The sequence below is a fragment of the Arachis stenosperma genome, chromosome 4 (assembly GCF_014773155.1).
Source record: "Arachis stenosperma cultivar V10309 chromosome 4, arast.V10309.gnm1.PFL2, whole genome shotgun sequence".
Lineage (NCBI taxonomy): Eukaryota > Viridiplantae > Streptophyta > Magnoliopsida > Fabales > Fabaceae > Arachis > Arachis stenosperma.
In genome coordinates, this window is record NC_080380.1 from 82,008,443 (window position 1) to 82,024,101 (window position 15,659).

A 15,659-nucleotide genomic window follows, 5' to 3' on the forward strand; every position below is an offset into this window, starting at 1 on the left:
CAATTGCATGTTTTTAAAAATTTATGCATTATTTTTCGAAAATTCATGCATTCATGGTGTTCTTCATGATCTTCAAGTTGTTCTTGGTAAGTCTTCTTGTTTGATCTTGATGTTTTCTTGTTTTGTGTCTTTTATTGTTTTTCATGTGTATCTTTGCATTCATAGTGTCCATGGATTAAAGATTTCTAAGTTTGGTGTCTTGCATGTTTTCTTTGCATCAAAAATTTTTCAAAAATATGTTCTTGATGTTCATCATGATCTTCAAAGTGTTCTTGGTGTTCATCTTGACATTCATAGTGTTCTTGCATGCATCTTATGTTTTGATCCAAAATTTTTATGTTTTGGGTCTTTTTTATGTTTTTCTCTCTCATCATTAAAAATTCAAAAAACAAAAAATATCTTTTCCTTTTTTCTCTCAATATTTCAAAAATTTGGGTTGACTTAGTCAAAAATTTTTAAAATTAGTTGTTTCTTGTAAGTCAAGTCAAATTTTCAAATTTTAAAAATCTTATCTTTTCAAAACTTTTTCAAAATTAATCTTTTCATTTTTCTTATTTATTTTCAAAATTCTTTAAAAATTTTTCAAAATTTTCTTAATTTTATTTTTCAAAATTATGCTAACAATTATATGATTGATTCAAAAATTTGAAGTTTGTTACTTTCTTGTTAAGAAAGGTCAATCTTTAAATCTAGAATCTTATCTTTAGTTTTGTTAGTAAGTAATTAATTTTAATTTTAAAAAATTAAATTTATCTTATCTATATCATATCTTTTTCAAAATTTTATCTTTTTCAAAATTTGATTTTAAAATATCTTTTCTAACTTCTTATCTTCTCATCCTTTCAAATTTGATTTTCAAATCTTTTTCAACTAACTATTTGACTTTTTGTTTGTTTCTTATCTTTTTCAAAAACCACCTAACAACTTTTCTCTCTCTAATTTTCGAAAATACCTCCCTCTTTTTCAAAAATTCTTTTTTTTTAATTAATTAATTATTTTAAATTTTAATTTTAATTTCATTTCTTATCTTTATTTTCGAAAATCATTTAACTCCTTTTCAAAATTTAATTTCGAAAATTTTTCCCTCTCTCATCTTTTCTTATTTATTTATTCATTCACTAACACCTCTCTTCACCTCTCTTCATCTCAAATCACTGCCCCTATCCTTACCCTTGTGTTTGGATTCTCCTTTCTTTTCTTCTTCTACTAATAATAAAGAACCTATTTACTGTGACATAGAGGATTCCTTTTCTCTTCTTTTCTTGTTCTATTCTCTTTTATATGAGCAGGAACAAGGAAAAAGGCATTCTTGTTGAAGCTGATCCAGAACCTGAAAGGACTCTGAAGAGGAAACTAAGAGAAGCTAAATTACAACAATCCAGAGACAACCTTACTGAAATTTTCGAACAAGAGAAGAAGATGGCAGCGGAACCTAACAACAATAATGCAAGGAGGATGCTTGGTGATTATACTACACCTACTTCCAAGTTTAATGGAAGAAGCATCTCAATCCCTACCATTGGGGCAAGCAATTTTGAGCTGAAACCTCAACTAGTTGCTCTAATGCAACAAAACTGCAAGTTTCATGGACTTCTATCAGAAGATCCCTATTAGTTTTTAACTGAGTTCTTGCAGATCTGCGAGACTGTAAAGACGAATGGAGTAGATCCTGAAATCTACAGGCTCATGCTTTTCCCTTTTGCTGTAAGAGACAGAGCTAGAACATGGTTGGATTCACAACCTAAGGATAGCCTGGACTCCTGGGATAAGCTGGTCACGGCCTTCTTGGCTAAATTCTTTCCTCCTCAAAAGTTGAGCAAGCTTAGAGTGGATGTTCAGACCTTCAAACAAAAAGATGGTGCATCCCTCTATGAAGCTTGGGAAAGATACAAACAGATGACCAAAAGATGTCCTTCTGACATGTTTTCAGAATGGACCATGATAGATATATTCTATTATGGTCTATCTGAGTTCTCTAAGATGTCATTGGACCGTTTTGCAGGTGGATCCATTCACCTAAAGAAAACGCCTGCAGAACCTCAAGAACTTATTGACATGGTTGCAAATAACCAGTTCATGTACACTTCTGAGAGGATATCCGTGAATAATGGGATGCCTCAGAGGAAGGGAATTCTTGAGATTGATGCTTTGAATGCCATATTGGCTCAGAACAAAATGTTGACTCAGCAAGTCAACATGATTTCTCAAAGTCTGAATGGATGGCAAAATGCATCCAACAGTACTAAAGAGGCATCTTCTGAAGAAGAAGCTTATGATCCTGATAACCCTGCAATAGCAGAGGTAAATTACTTAGGTGAACCATATGGAAACACCTACAATTCATCATGGAGAAATTATCCAAATTTCTCATGGAAGGATCAACAAAAGCCTCAACAAGGCTTTAATAATGGTGGACGAACTAGGCTCAGCAATAGCAAGCCTTTTCCTTCATCTTCTTAGCAACAGACAGAGAATTCTGAGTAGAGCACTTCTAATTTAGCTAATCTAGTCTCTGATCTGTTTAAGGCCACTTTAAGTTTCATGAGTGAAACAAGATCCTCCATTAGAAATTTGGAGGCACAAGTGGGCTAGCTGAGTAAGAAAGTTACTGAAACCACTCCTAGTACTCTTCCAAGCAATACAGAAGAGAATCCAAAGAGAGAATGCAAGGCCATTGATATACTCAACATGGCCGAATGCAAGAAGGAGGGAGAGGACGCGAATCCCAATGAGGAAGATCTCATGGGACGTCTCTCAAGCAGGAAGGAGTTCCCTATTGAGGATCCAAAGAAATCTGAGGCTCATATAGAGACCATAGAGATTCCATTAAATCTCCTTCTACCATTCATGAGCTCTGAAGATTATTCTTCCTCTGAAGAGGATGAAGATGTAACTGGAGAGCAAGTTGCTCAATATCTAGGAGCCATCATGAAGCTAAATGCCAAGTTATTTGGTAATAAGACTTGGGAAGGTGAACCTCCCTTGCTCATTAGTGAACTTGATACATGGGTTCAGCAAACTTTACCTCAAAAGAAACAAGATCCTGGGAAATTCTTAATACCCTGTACCATAGGCACCATGACCTTTGAGAAAGCTCTGTGTGACCTAGGGTCAGGCATAAATCTTATGCCACTCTCTGTAATGGAGAAGCTGGGGATCATTGAGGTCCAACCTACCTTATTCTCATTACAATTGGCAAACAAGTCAGTAAGACAAGCTTATGGATTAGTAGAGGACGTGTTAGTAAAGGTTAAAGGCCTTTACATTCCTGCTGATTTCATAATCTTAGACACTAGGAAGGAGGAGGATGAATGCATCATCCTTGGAAGACCTTTCCTAGCCACAGCAGAAGCTGTGATAGATGTTAACAGAGGTGAATTAGTCCTTCAATTGAATAAGGACTACCTTGTGTTTAAGGCACACAGCTATCCTTCTGTAACAAGGGAGAGTAAGCATGTAGAGCTTCTCTCAGTACATAGTCAAACAGAACCCCCACAGTCAAACTCTAAGTTTGGTGTTGGGAGGTCACAACCAAACTCTAAGTTTGGTGTTGAATCCCCACAACCAAACTCTAAGTTTGGTGATGAGACTATACAACATTGACCTGATCACCTGTGTGGCTCCATGAGAGCCTACTGTCAAGCTATTGACATTAAAGAAGCGCTTATTGGGAGGCAACCCAATTTTTATTTATCTAATTTTATTTTTCTTTTTATTGTTCTTTTATGTTTTATTAGGTTCATGATCATATGGAGCCACGAAAAAAATATTAAAATTAAAAACAGAATCAAAAACAGCAGAAGAAAAATCACACCCTGGCGGAAGGACTTACTGGCGTTTAAACACCAATAAGGAGCATCTGGCTGGCGTTCAACGCCAGAACAGAGCATGGATCTGGCGTTGAACGCCAGAAACAAGCATGGAACTGGCGTTCAAACGCCAGGAATGCACCCTGAGGAGAGCTGGTGCTGAACGCTAGAAACAAGCATGGAATTGGCGTTCAACGCCAGAAACATGCTGCACATGGGCGTTGAACACCCAGAACATGCATCACTTCGGCGTTTAAATGCCAGAATTGCATGCAAAGGCATTTTACATGCCTAATTGGTGCAGGGATGTAAATCCTTGACACCTCAGGATCTGTGGACCCTACAGGATCCCCACCTACCATATTCTCCCCTCTTCTCAACATTCATCCTCTCTTTCCAATAAACACTCTTCCCCAAAACCCTTCACCAATCACCTCAATCTCTCTTCCCAATTACCCCCTTCATCACTCACATCCATCCACTCTTCCCTATAAACCCCACCTACCTTCAAAATTCAAATTTCTTTCCCACCCAAACCCACCCTAAATGGCCGAACTTACTCCCTCTCCCCTCACTGTATAAACCCCTCCATTCTCCTTAATTTTCACACAACACAACCCCCTCTTCTACACCTTGGCCGAATACACCTCCCTTACTCTCTTCCATATTTTTTCTTCTTTTCTTTCTTCTCTTGCTCGAGGACGAGCAATATTTTAAGTTTGGTGTGGTAAAAGCATAAGCTTTTTGTTTTTCCATTACCATTGATGGCACCTAAGGTCGGAGAATCCTCTAGAAAAGGAAAAGGGAAGACAAAAGCTTCCACCTCCGAGTCATGGAAGATGGAAAGATTCATCTCCAAAGCCCATCAAGACCACTTCTATGATGTTGTGGCCAAGAAGAAGGTGATCCCCGAGGTCCCTTTCAAGCTCAAGAAAAATGAGTATCCGGAAATTTGACATGAGATCCAAAGAAGAGGTTAGGAACCAACCCCATGCAACAAGTCAGAATCTTAATGGTTCAAGAGTTCTATGCCAATGCATGGATCACTAGGAACCATGATCAAAGTATAAACCCGAATCCAAAGAACTATCTTACAATGGTTCGGGGGAAATACTTAGATTTTAGTATGGAAAATGTAAGGTTGGCATTCAACTTGCCCATGATGCAATGAGATGCACACCTCTACACAAGAAGGGTCAACTTTGATCAAAGGTTGGACCAAGTCCTTAGGGACATATGTGTTGAAGGAGCTCAATGGAAAAGAGACTCCAAAGGCAAGCCGGCTCAATTAAGAAGACTGGACCTCAAGCCTGTGGCTAGAGGATGGTTAGAGTTCATCCAACACTCCATCATCCCCACTAGCAACCGATCTGAAGTTACTGTGGATCGGGCCATCATGATTCATAGCATCATGAATGTAGAGGAAGTAGAAATTCATGAAGTTATCTCCCTTGAATTCTACAAAATAGCCGATAAGTCCTCTACTTTGGCAAGGCTAGCTTTTCCTCATCTTATTTGCCATCTATGTTACTCAGCTGGAGTCATCATAGAAGGAGACATCCCCATTGAGGAGGACAAGCGCATCACTAAGAAAAGGATGGAGTAAACAAGAGAGCCCACTCATGGAACCCAAGAGACGCATGAGGAAGCTCATCACCAAGAAATCCCAGAGATGCCTCAAGGGATGCACTTTTCTCCCAACAACTATTGGGAACAACTCAACACTTCTCTTGAAAATTTGAGTTACAATGTGGATCAATTAAGGGTGGAACATCAAGAGAACTCCATCATTCTCCATGAAATTAGAGAATATCAAAGAGCAATGAGGGAGGAGCAACAAAGGCAAGGAAGAGACATAGAAGAGCTTAAGGACATTATTGGTCCTTCAAGAATAAGACGCCACTAAGGTGGACTCATTCCTTGTTCTTATTTCTCTGTTTTTCGATTTTTATGCTATATGTTTGTTTATGTTTTGTGTCTCTACTTCATGATCATTAGTATTTAGTAACTATGTCTTAAAGCTATGAATAATTCCCTGAATCCTTCACCTTTCTTAAAAGAAAAAAATATTCTAATTCAAAAGAACAAGAAGTACATAAATTTCGAAATTATCCTTGAATTTAGTCTAATTATATTGATGTGGTGACAATACTTTTTGTTTTCTGAATGAATGCTTGAACAATGCATAATTTTGATCTTGTTGTTTATGAATGTTAAAATTGTTGGCTCTTGAAAGAATAATGAACAAAGAAAAATGTTATTGATTATCTGAAAAATCATAAAATTGATTCTTGAAGCAAGAAAAAGCAGTGAAAATCAAAAGCTTGCGAAAAAAAAAAGAAAAAAATATAAGAAAAAGAAAAAGCAAGCAAAAAAAGCCAATAGCCATTAAAACCAAAAGGCAAGGGTAAAAAGGATCCAAGGTTTTGAGCATCAATGGATAGGAGGGCCCAAGGAAATAAAATCCAGGCCTAAGCGGCTAAAATCAAGCTGTCCCTAACCATGTGCTTGTGGCATGCAGGTCCAAGTGAAAAGCTTGAGACTGAGTGGTTAAATTCATGATCCAAAGCAAAAAGAGTGTGCTTAAGAGCTCTAGACACCTCTAACTGGGGACTTTAGCAAAGCTGAGTCACAATCTGAAAAGGTTCACCCAGTTATGTGTCTGTGGCATTTATGTATCCGGTGGTAATACTGGAAAACAAAATGCTTAGGGCCACGGCCATGACTCATAATAGTAGCTGTGTTCAAGAATCAACAAACTTAACTAGGAGAATCAATAACACTATCTGAAATTCTAAGTTAGATGCCAATCATTCTAAACTTCAAAGGAGAAAGTGAGATGCTAAAACTGTTTAGAAGCAAAAAGCTACAAGTCCCGCTCATCTAATTAGAATTAATATTCATTGATATTTTGGGATTTATAGTATATTCTCTTCTTTTTATCCTAATTGATTTTCAGTTGCTTGGGGACAAGCAACAATTTAAGTTTGGTGTTGTGATGAGCGGATAATTTATATGCTTTTTGCCATTGTTTTTAGGTAGTTTTTAGTATGATCTAGTTACTTTTGGGGATGTTTTCATTAGTTTTTATGCTAAATTCACATTTCTGGACTTTACTATGAGTTTGTGTGTTTTTCTATGATTTCAGGTATTTTCTGGCTGAAATTGAGGGACCTGAGCACAACTCTGATAAAAGGCTGACAAAGGACTGGTAATGCTGTTGGATTCTGACCTCCCTGCACTCGAAACAGATTTTCTGGAGCTAAAAAACTCCAAATGGCGCGCTCTCACCGGCTTTGGAAAGTAGACATCCAGAGCTTTCCAGAAATATATAATAGTTCATACTTTATTCGAGATTTGATGACGTAAACTGGCGCTCAACGCCAGTTCCATGCTGCATTCTGGAGTCAAACGCCAGAAACACGTCACGAACCAGAGTTGAACGCCAAAAACACGTTACAACTTGGCGTTCAACTCCAAAAGAAGCCTCAGCTCATGTAAAGTTCAATCTCAGCCCAAGCACACACCAAGTGAGCCCCGGAAGTGGATTTCTGCATCAATTACTTACTTCTGTAAACCCTAGCAGCTAGTTTAGTATAAATAGAACTTTTTACTAGTGTATTAGTCTTTTGACCACGTTACATCTTTGGTCTCAGTTTTATTTTATTATTCATCTTAGGAGACTATTGATCACATTTCGGGGCTGGCCATTCGGCCATGCCTGAACCTCCATCACTTATGTATTTTCAACGGTGGAGTTTCTACACACCATAGATTAAGGGTGTGGAGCTCTGCTGTACCTCAAGTTTCAATGCAGTTACTACTATTTTCTATTCAATTCCGCTTGTTCTTATTCTAAGATATTCGTTGCACATCAACATGATGAATGTGATGATTCGTGAAACTCATCATCATTCTCACCTATGAACACGTGACTGACAACCACTTCCGTTCTACCTTAGACCGGGCGTATATCTCTTGGATTTCTTAATCAGAATCTTCGTGGTATAAGCTAGAATTGATGGCGGCATTCATGGGAATCCAGAAAGTTTAACTTTGCCTGTGGTATTCAGAGTAGGATTCCGAGATTGAATGACTGTGACGAGCTTCAAACTCGCGATTGTTGGGCATGATGACAAACGCAAAAGAATCAAGGAATTCTATTCCGACATGATCGAGAACCGACAGATGATTAGCCGTGCTGTGACAGAGCATTTGGACCATTTTCACTGAGAGGATGGGATGTAGCCATTGACAACGGTGATGCCCTACCTACAGCTTGCCATGGAAAGGAGTAAGAAGGATTGAGGGAAGGAAGTAGAAAAGCAGAGATCCAACAGGGACAATTCATCTCCATGCACTTATCCGAAATTCTCGCCAATGATTTACGTAAGTATTTCTATCTTTATTTTATGTTTTATTTATTATTATTATTCGAAAACTCCATAATCAATTATTATCCGCCTAACTGAGATTTACAAGACGACCATAGCTTGCTTCATACCAACAATCTCCGTGGGATCAACCCTTACTCACGTAAGGTATTACTTGGACGACCCAGTGCACTTGCTGGTTAGTTGTGCGGAGTTGTGACTAAGTGTGATTCACGTTTGAGAGCACTACCAAGTTATTGGAGCCATTCTTGATGATCACAAATCCATGCACCAGCTTCCCAAGCCCAAATCCAACTGATTTCAGAGACTATTTCATGCAGAATTCAAGATGGGTCAAAGGGGGGCACTTAGATTAGTTATGAGGAGGCTTTAGTTAGTCTTCTAGAGAGAGAAGCTCCCTCTTCTCTCTAGAATTAGGTTAGGATTAGGTTAAATTCTCTTAGATCTAGGTTTAATTTCTTGCTTTTATCTTGTTTTCTTTACAATTCCTTGTTCTATTGTCTTAATTCCCTTAGTTTCCCTTGTTAATCTCTCTTTTTATGCCTATGTTATGTTGTTGCACTCTTGTTGGATTTGGCTTTCCTTTTAATGCAACTGGCATTTTATGTTCTTTTATTATTCAATTGAGTTGTTAATTGTACTTTTCTTGCATTGGGTAGTAGTAGATTTTATTATTCCTTACAATTTATTATGCTTTTTTTTATGCCTTCCAAGTGTTTGACAAAATGCTTGGTTGGATTTTAGTGTAGATTTTTGTGTTCTTGGTTTGGGATAATAACTTGGGTGACCTTGAGTTGCTAATGTCCAAGTGGTTGATAATTGGTATCCATTGACACTAGCTCTCACTAAGTCCATTAGTGAGTGGCTAGGACTTATGGATTGAGATTGATAAAGCTCATTTGACTTTCCTTCACTTGTTGGAGGATGACGTATGAGATTGATCCTTGCAATTATCATGTTGTGGTTAGTGATAAGGATAGAGATCCTTAATCATCAACCCTTGCCATGACCTTTTTATCATTTGAATTTTATTTACTCTCTTATCATTTGTATTTCTTGTTTCTTATTCAAAAACTCCCAAAAGATACAGTCCATAACCAATAATTGAGCACACTTTCCTGCAATTCCTTAAGAGATGACCCGAGGTTTAAATACATCGGTTATTTTTATTGGAGTTTGTTCTTGTGACAAACAAATTAAATTTCAATATGAGGATTATTTGTTGGTTTAAAACTATACTTGCAACGAGATTTCATTGAAAAATTATTTGCCGACAATTATCCTACATCAAAATTTTGGCGCCGTTGCCGAGGAGTTGCCGGGGAGTTGCAAATGTGTGCCTTGTTATTGGTTATTGTGTATATGTGAATATTGTGAATATGCTTCTTTTTTAGTTGTTGCTAGTTTTAGTAGTTTTCTTTCATTATTTCTTGTTAGCTTTTGAGTTTATTTTGTCTTGTTACAATGAATTCTCACCCCTTTGGCTATGAGTTTGGTTCAAATTATATTGTAGGAAATGGGAATTTCAGTGAGAATAGGCATCAAGGATGGAACAATCAAAGGTAGGAGGAGCCTCAAGCTTATGGACAACCTTCTTGGCAACAACCTCCTCTGGTTTCTTATAGGTATAATCCCACTCCTAATGTATATCAATCTAATGGATGTGGTGATCCTCATTGTGGTTGTCAACAACCATCACCATATGCCTATGAGCCCCATCCTCAACATAGCCCTCAACCACCATACTCACAAGCTCCTTTTTACCAAATACCTTCCTATGACCGTCATTCATCATATAACCAATCACCCTTAGCTCATCCTTGTGACCATTATGAGAGAAAACCTATAGAACCACCCACATTCCTATACAATCACTCCCAAGGACCATAAATTTCATACACACCACCTTCATATCCTTACCAAGAAGAACCATCTTCCTATCATGAACCCTTCCCACAAAATAATGAATCATCTTATCCATCCCAATCTCCAATAGATGAAACCCTTGGCCTCATTCTTCAAGGGCAAAGAGAAATGCAAAGGGAGGTACTAAAATTCACAGCCGCTTTGGCCGAGGTAGTAAATCGATTAGCCTCCCAATGTTTGAACACTAAAGGAACTCCCATGGCCACATATGGAGAATCAATTGAAGAGCATAGTATGAAGGAGAGATTGGAAACTCCGGTGGAAAATGAGGAATGTTACTTTGTGTTAGAACAATTGGAGGAACCTATGATTATTGAAGAAGAGGAAGAAGTGGATGAAGATTTAGGAGATGCGGAACCTCCATAGGAACCTAAAGTTATAGAAAATTCCTCCAAGAAAATTGAATTTGATGTAAGGAGGAGAGTGCACAACCTCCAAAACAATTCTTGAATGAAGACTTGGGGGGAATGAAGCAAGAATTGAGTTCCATTGGTGACGAAGATCATGCATTAAACCTTCTTGGTGGTGAATCCTTTGAACTTGAAGAACCTTCTCCCAGTGAGATAGGAACTAATGTGGAGGTAGATTTCTCTCATCCTCCCATTTATGATTTGAGTGATGGAGAAGAGTTAGATGAAATTGATGAACAAAAGATTGAATTTGAGAAATCTTGTAAAGAAGTGGAGGTCCTTAAAAAGAGAAGGACGGGAGTTGAATACGCTTTATCAAGATCCTTGGAAGCTTCTCTACCTAGGTTGTCATCTACTGCTTCATTTGAGTGGCTAAAAGTCATCTCTATTAGCTTTATTGTGCCACTTGAGTATGGCTTGCTTGTAACGGATGGTCAACTTAGGGTGCCTTGCGGGATAAAGCGTAAAAAAAGGATGTTACATGGTTGGCGTTGCAATCAAGGCTCATTTTGGTTGACACATCAAAGATGAAATACAAATGGTGGACTAGCGCTCAACTAGACGGGTCTAGAAGGAGAATTTGGCACTACATTGAGAATTCCTCTTGCTTGCCTCCCGGATGGATTAACGATGATCAACTTGAAGACGGGTGTAGAAATAAGATTTGGGATCCCGGCATACATGAGGATCAATTTTGGGAGCCCTTAGCTTGTGCGGAACTCCATCAAAGATTGGAATTATTAATTATGAATGATGGAGCTTATTGGAAGTTCAAGCATTGGTGGATGTTCAAGGATGGATTCAAGCACAAGCGACCATGACAAGGAGCTCACCAAATGTCCAACTTAAGGACTTAAAATAAAAGTGCTAGGTGGGAGACACCCCACCATGGTAACATCTTTTCATCTTTCCTTTTTGTAAATATTGGTAGAAATTAGTTTGATTTCATGTTTTGTTTAGTTAGTTGAGTTTATTTGGTAGTTTAATATGTTAAATAAGATTTTATGGTGTTTTGGTAGCTGTTTGGAGGTTTGGAATGCTTGGTTTGGTACAAAAACTTGGAAAAATTTTGAAAAACAGAACACCATGCAACGCGTACGCGTGGGTAAGCTTTTGGACCATCCACGCGTACACCTCACCCACGCGTACGCGTGGATCCAAAATTTTCACCTCCCATACAAAAACTTGAGAGTTGTGCAAGTTTTGGGCTGGAGTTGTGCCTCTAGCACAAAGTCCACCCACGCGTACGCGTCACCCCACGCGTACACGTCGCCCCTCTGAATAACCCATCACGCGTACTGGTATGCGAAATTGTGATCACTACTTTTCACAACTCAAATAATCCCTAGTAATGACCCCAAAGACTTGGTGCTCAATACCATGGCATAAACACAACTTCGCACAACTAACCAGCAAGTGCACTGGGTCGTCCAAGTAATAAACCTTACGTGAGTAAGGGTCGATCCCACGGAGATTGTTGGTATGAAGCAAGCTATGGTCACCTTGTAAATCTTAGTCAGGCAGACTCAAATGGTTATGGATGATATATGAATAAAACATAAAGATAAAGATAGAGATACTTATGTAATTCATTGGTGAGAACTTCAGATAAGCGAATGGAGATGCTTTGTCCCTTCCGTCTCTCTGCTTTCCTACTGTCTTCATCCAATCCTTCTTACTCCTTTCCATGGCAAGCTGTATGTTGGGCATCACCGTTGTCAATGGCTACAGTCCCGTCCTCTCAGTGGAAATGTTCAACGCACCCTGTCACGGCACGGCTATCCAACTGTCGGTTCTCGATCATGTCGGAATAGAATCCAGTGATTCTTTTGCGTCTGTCACTAATGCCCCACAATCGCGAGTTTGAAGCTCGTCACAGTCATTCAATCATTGAATCCTACTCAGAATACCACAGACAAGGTTTAGACCTTCCGGATTCTCTTGAATGCAGTCATCAATTCTAGCTTATACCACGAAGATTCCAGTTAAAGAATCCAAGAGATATCCACCCAATCTAAGGTAGAACGGAGGTGATTGACGGTCACACGTTCATAGGTGAGAATGATGATGAGTGTCACGGATCATCACATTCATCAAGTTGAAGAACAAGTGATATCTTGGAATAAGAACAAGCTGAATTGAATAGAAGAACAATAGTAATTGCATTAATACTCGAGGTACAGCAGAGCTCCACACCTTAATCTATGGTGTGTAGAAACTCCACCGTTGAAAATACATAAGAACAAGGTCTAGGCATGGCTGTGAGGCCAGCCTCCCAATGATCTAAGATAGCATAAAACTAATCAAAGATAGCTACCCAGATATCTAAATACAATAGCAAAAGGTCCTATTTATAGGGAACTAGTAGCTTAAGAATTACAAAGGTGAGTAAATGACATAAAAATCCACTTTCGGGCCCGCTTGGTGTGTGCTTGGGCTGAGCATTGAAGCATTTTCGTGTAGAGACTCTTCTTGGAGTTAAACGCCAGCTTTTGTGCCAGTTTGGGTGTTTAACTCCCACTTTGGTGCCAGCTCCGACGTTTAACGCTGGGAATTCTGAAGGTGACTTTGAACGCTGGTTTGGGCCATCAAATCTTGGGCAAAGTATGGACTATCATATATTGCTGGAAAGTCCAGGATGTTTACTTTCCAACGCCGTTGAGAGCGCGCCAATTGGGATTCTGTAGCTCCAGAAAATCCACTTCGAGTGCAGGGAGGTCAGAATCCAACAGCATCTGCAGTCCTTTTCAGTCTCTGAATCAGATTTTTGCTCCGGTCCCTCAATTTCAGCCAGAAAATACCTGAAATCACAGAAAAACACACAAACTCATAGTAAAGTCCAGAAAAGTGAATTTTAACTAAAAACTAATAAAAAATACTAAAAACTAACTAAAACATACTAAAAACATACTAAAAACAATGCCAAAAAGCGTACAAATTATCCGCTCATCACGTACGTGTGACCCACACATATGCGTCGCACCCTTTTCATGTCCCTCTACGCGTGCGCGTCACTCTGCGTGTACGCATGAGATGCCCTGTCTCATCCACCTTCTTTTCTTCTCTTCTCTCCGTTTCTTCTCCTCTCCTCTCATCTTCCCTTCTCTTACCCATCATCCAACACTACCACATACCATCAACCATTAGTTAGTTTAGTTAGTTAGTTATTTAGTTAGTTTAATTTTTCATTTAATTTTCTATTTTTCATTATAAGTGTTGGATTATTAATATTGTTTGCTGTTTATTGTGGTTAATTACTGATACGATGTTGTTTTAACATCCTTTTTGTTTATATTCCTTGTTGGATCCTTTATTGAGGTTATAAATTGTTACTTGGTTTTGAGTTCTTCATGCTTAATTTGATGCATACCAAGTGCATGAGAATTGCCTTTCAAGCATTCTAAATCTTTTGAATTGCATGTTGTAGCTAGCCATCATGTGATTGGAATCCTTTTCTTTGATTAGGCAATTTCTTGATGGATGTTGTGTATTTATCTTAATTCATTGTGTTTCTTGATCATATGCATCCATATGTTATGCTTATGCCTTAATGACTTGATTAACCATTAATTGTTTACTTATGTGCTCTATACATATTTGAAATTAGTCATTTTTGCATAATGTTTCTTTTGTGAAATTAGATTGGAAGTTCACCTAGGTATATCCTTTTGAAATTCTCAAGCTATATGGACCATGCTTGCTATGTGATTGACTTTTCACCTCTAGTCTCTTTTACTACTTTTCATAGAAACCATGTTTCCCATCTTATGTCCACAGGGTAATGTGAGCCCAAATTCAAAGAGTGTCATTGATTGATGTGTAAGTTTTATATATCATTTAGTCCATTAAGTTTTCTTGCACATCAATCAATGTCCATTCATTATCCAATTCATAATTGCTTGATTTTTGGCTTGAATGCTTTCATGCTTCTTTATCGCTTGTTTGGTTATCTTAACCTACGAGTTTAGAGTATTTCAAGCACACTAGAATGAGTGAAATGCATTATTCTTTTGTGTAAATTATGACAAAGCTTTTTATGCTAGTTTGCGTGTGTTCTAAACTGTGCGCAATTTAGAACTCACACACTCTTTTCTTTAATGTCACACTAATTCACTCACTTCTTTCTAGTGATCATTTCCTTATTCCAACAATTTAGGCTTTCTTGCTTTTGCATTTACTTTTCTCACTATCCTACCTTCTAATTTCAGGATAAGTCACCATAAGCAAAAACAGAAGTGGGAGAAAGAACATGCAGCAGCCGGTTGATCTACCAGCTGAAGGTGGCAATCCGAAAAGTCGCCGTACCCCCTTGCTCATCTTTGAATGTACCGAGGACGGTGCAAACTTTTAAGTGTGGGGAGGTCGTCCGACCACTCGGCGTTTTTGGGTGACAAATTTCTAATCCCAACATTTTTGCATTTCATTTTTTTAGTCTTTTAGGAGTTTTAGTTGCATACATATATATAATAAACTTAGTTAAAATAATGAAATTCTCCAAGAAAAACGTTCTTAATAGGGCCTTGACATCCCAATTGATTTGAGTAAAAATTTTTCATCGAACTTGCTTGAATTATACATTGTGGAACATATTTTTGAGCTAAGAATACACATCCTTGTGAGTTTTGAGCCTAATTGTGTGGTTACATCATATAACCACTATTTTCCTTCTTGTGTGTGATTATTTATTCTCTTTCTATAATTGTAATCTTTGATTTGTTTGATTCTTTATGTCCATTATTCCATGTATACATGCATTTATATGATTGAGGCCATCATTTTATTTAGCTCACTTACCCAAATAGCCTACTTTTCATCAACCATTGTTAGCCAATTTTGAGCTTATTTTAATCCCCTCTTGTTCTTAATTTTAGCACATTACAAGCCTTAAAGTGAAAAACAATAAATGCCCTTTATTTGGATCTTTAATTAGCTTAGGCTAGTGAGTGTGTGTATCATTCAAGTGTGGGGAAACTTAGGATGTTGGTTGAGGTAAAAGTATGTTTTGTATTTTCATTGAAGATCTTGGGAAATGGGTACATACTCATGCATTAAATGTTAAATCATATGCATTGATGCTCTTGTATATATTTTTAGTTGAAAAGAAAAAAAAAACAAAAGAA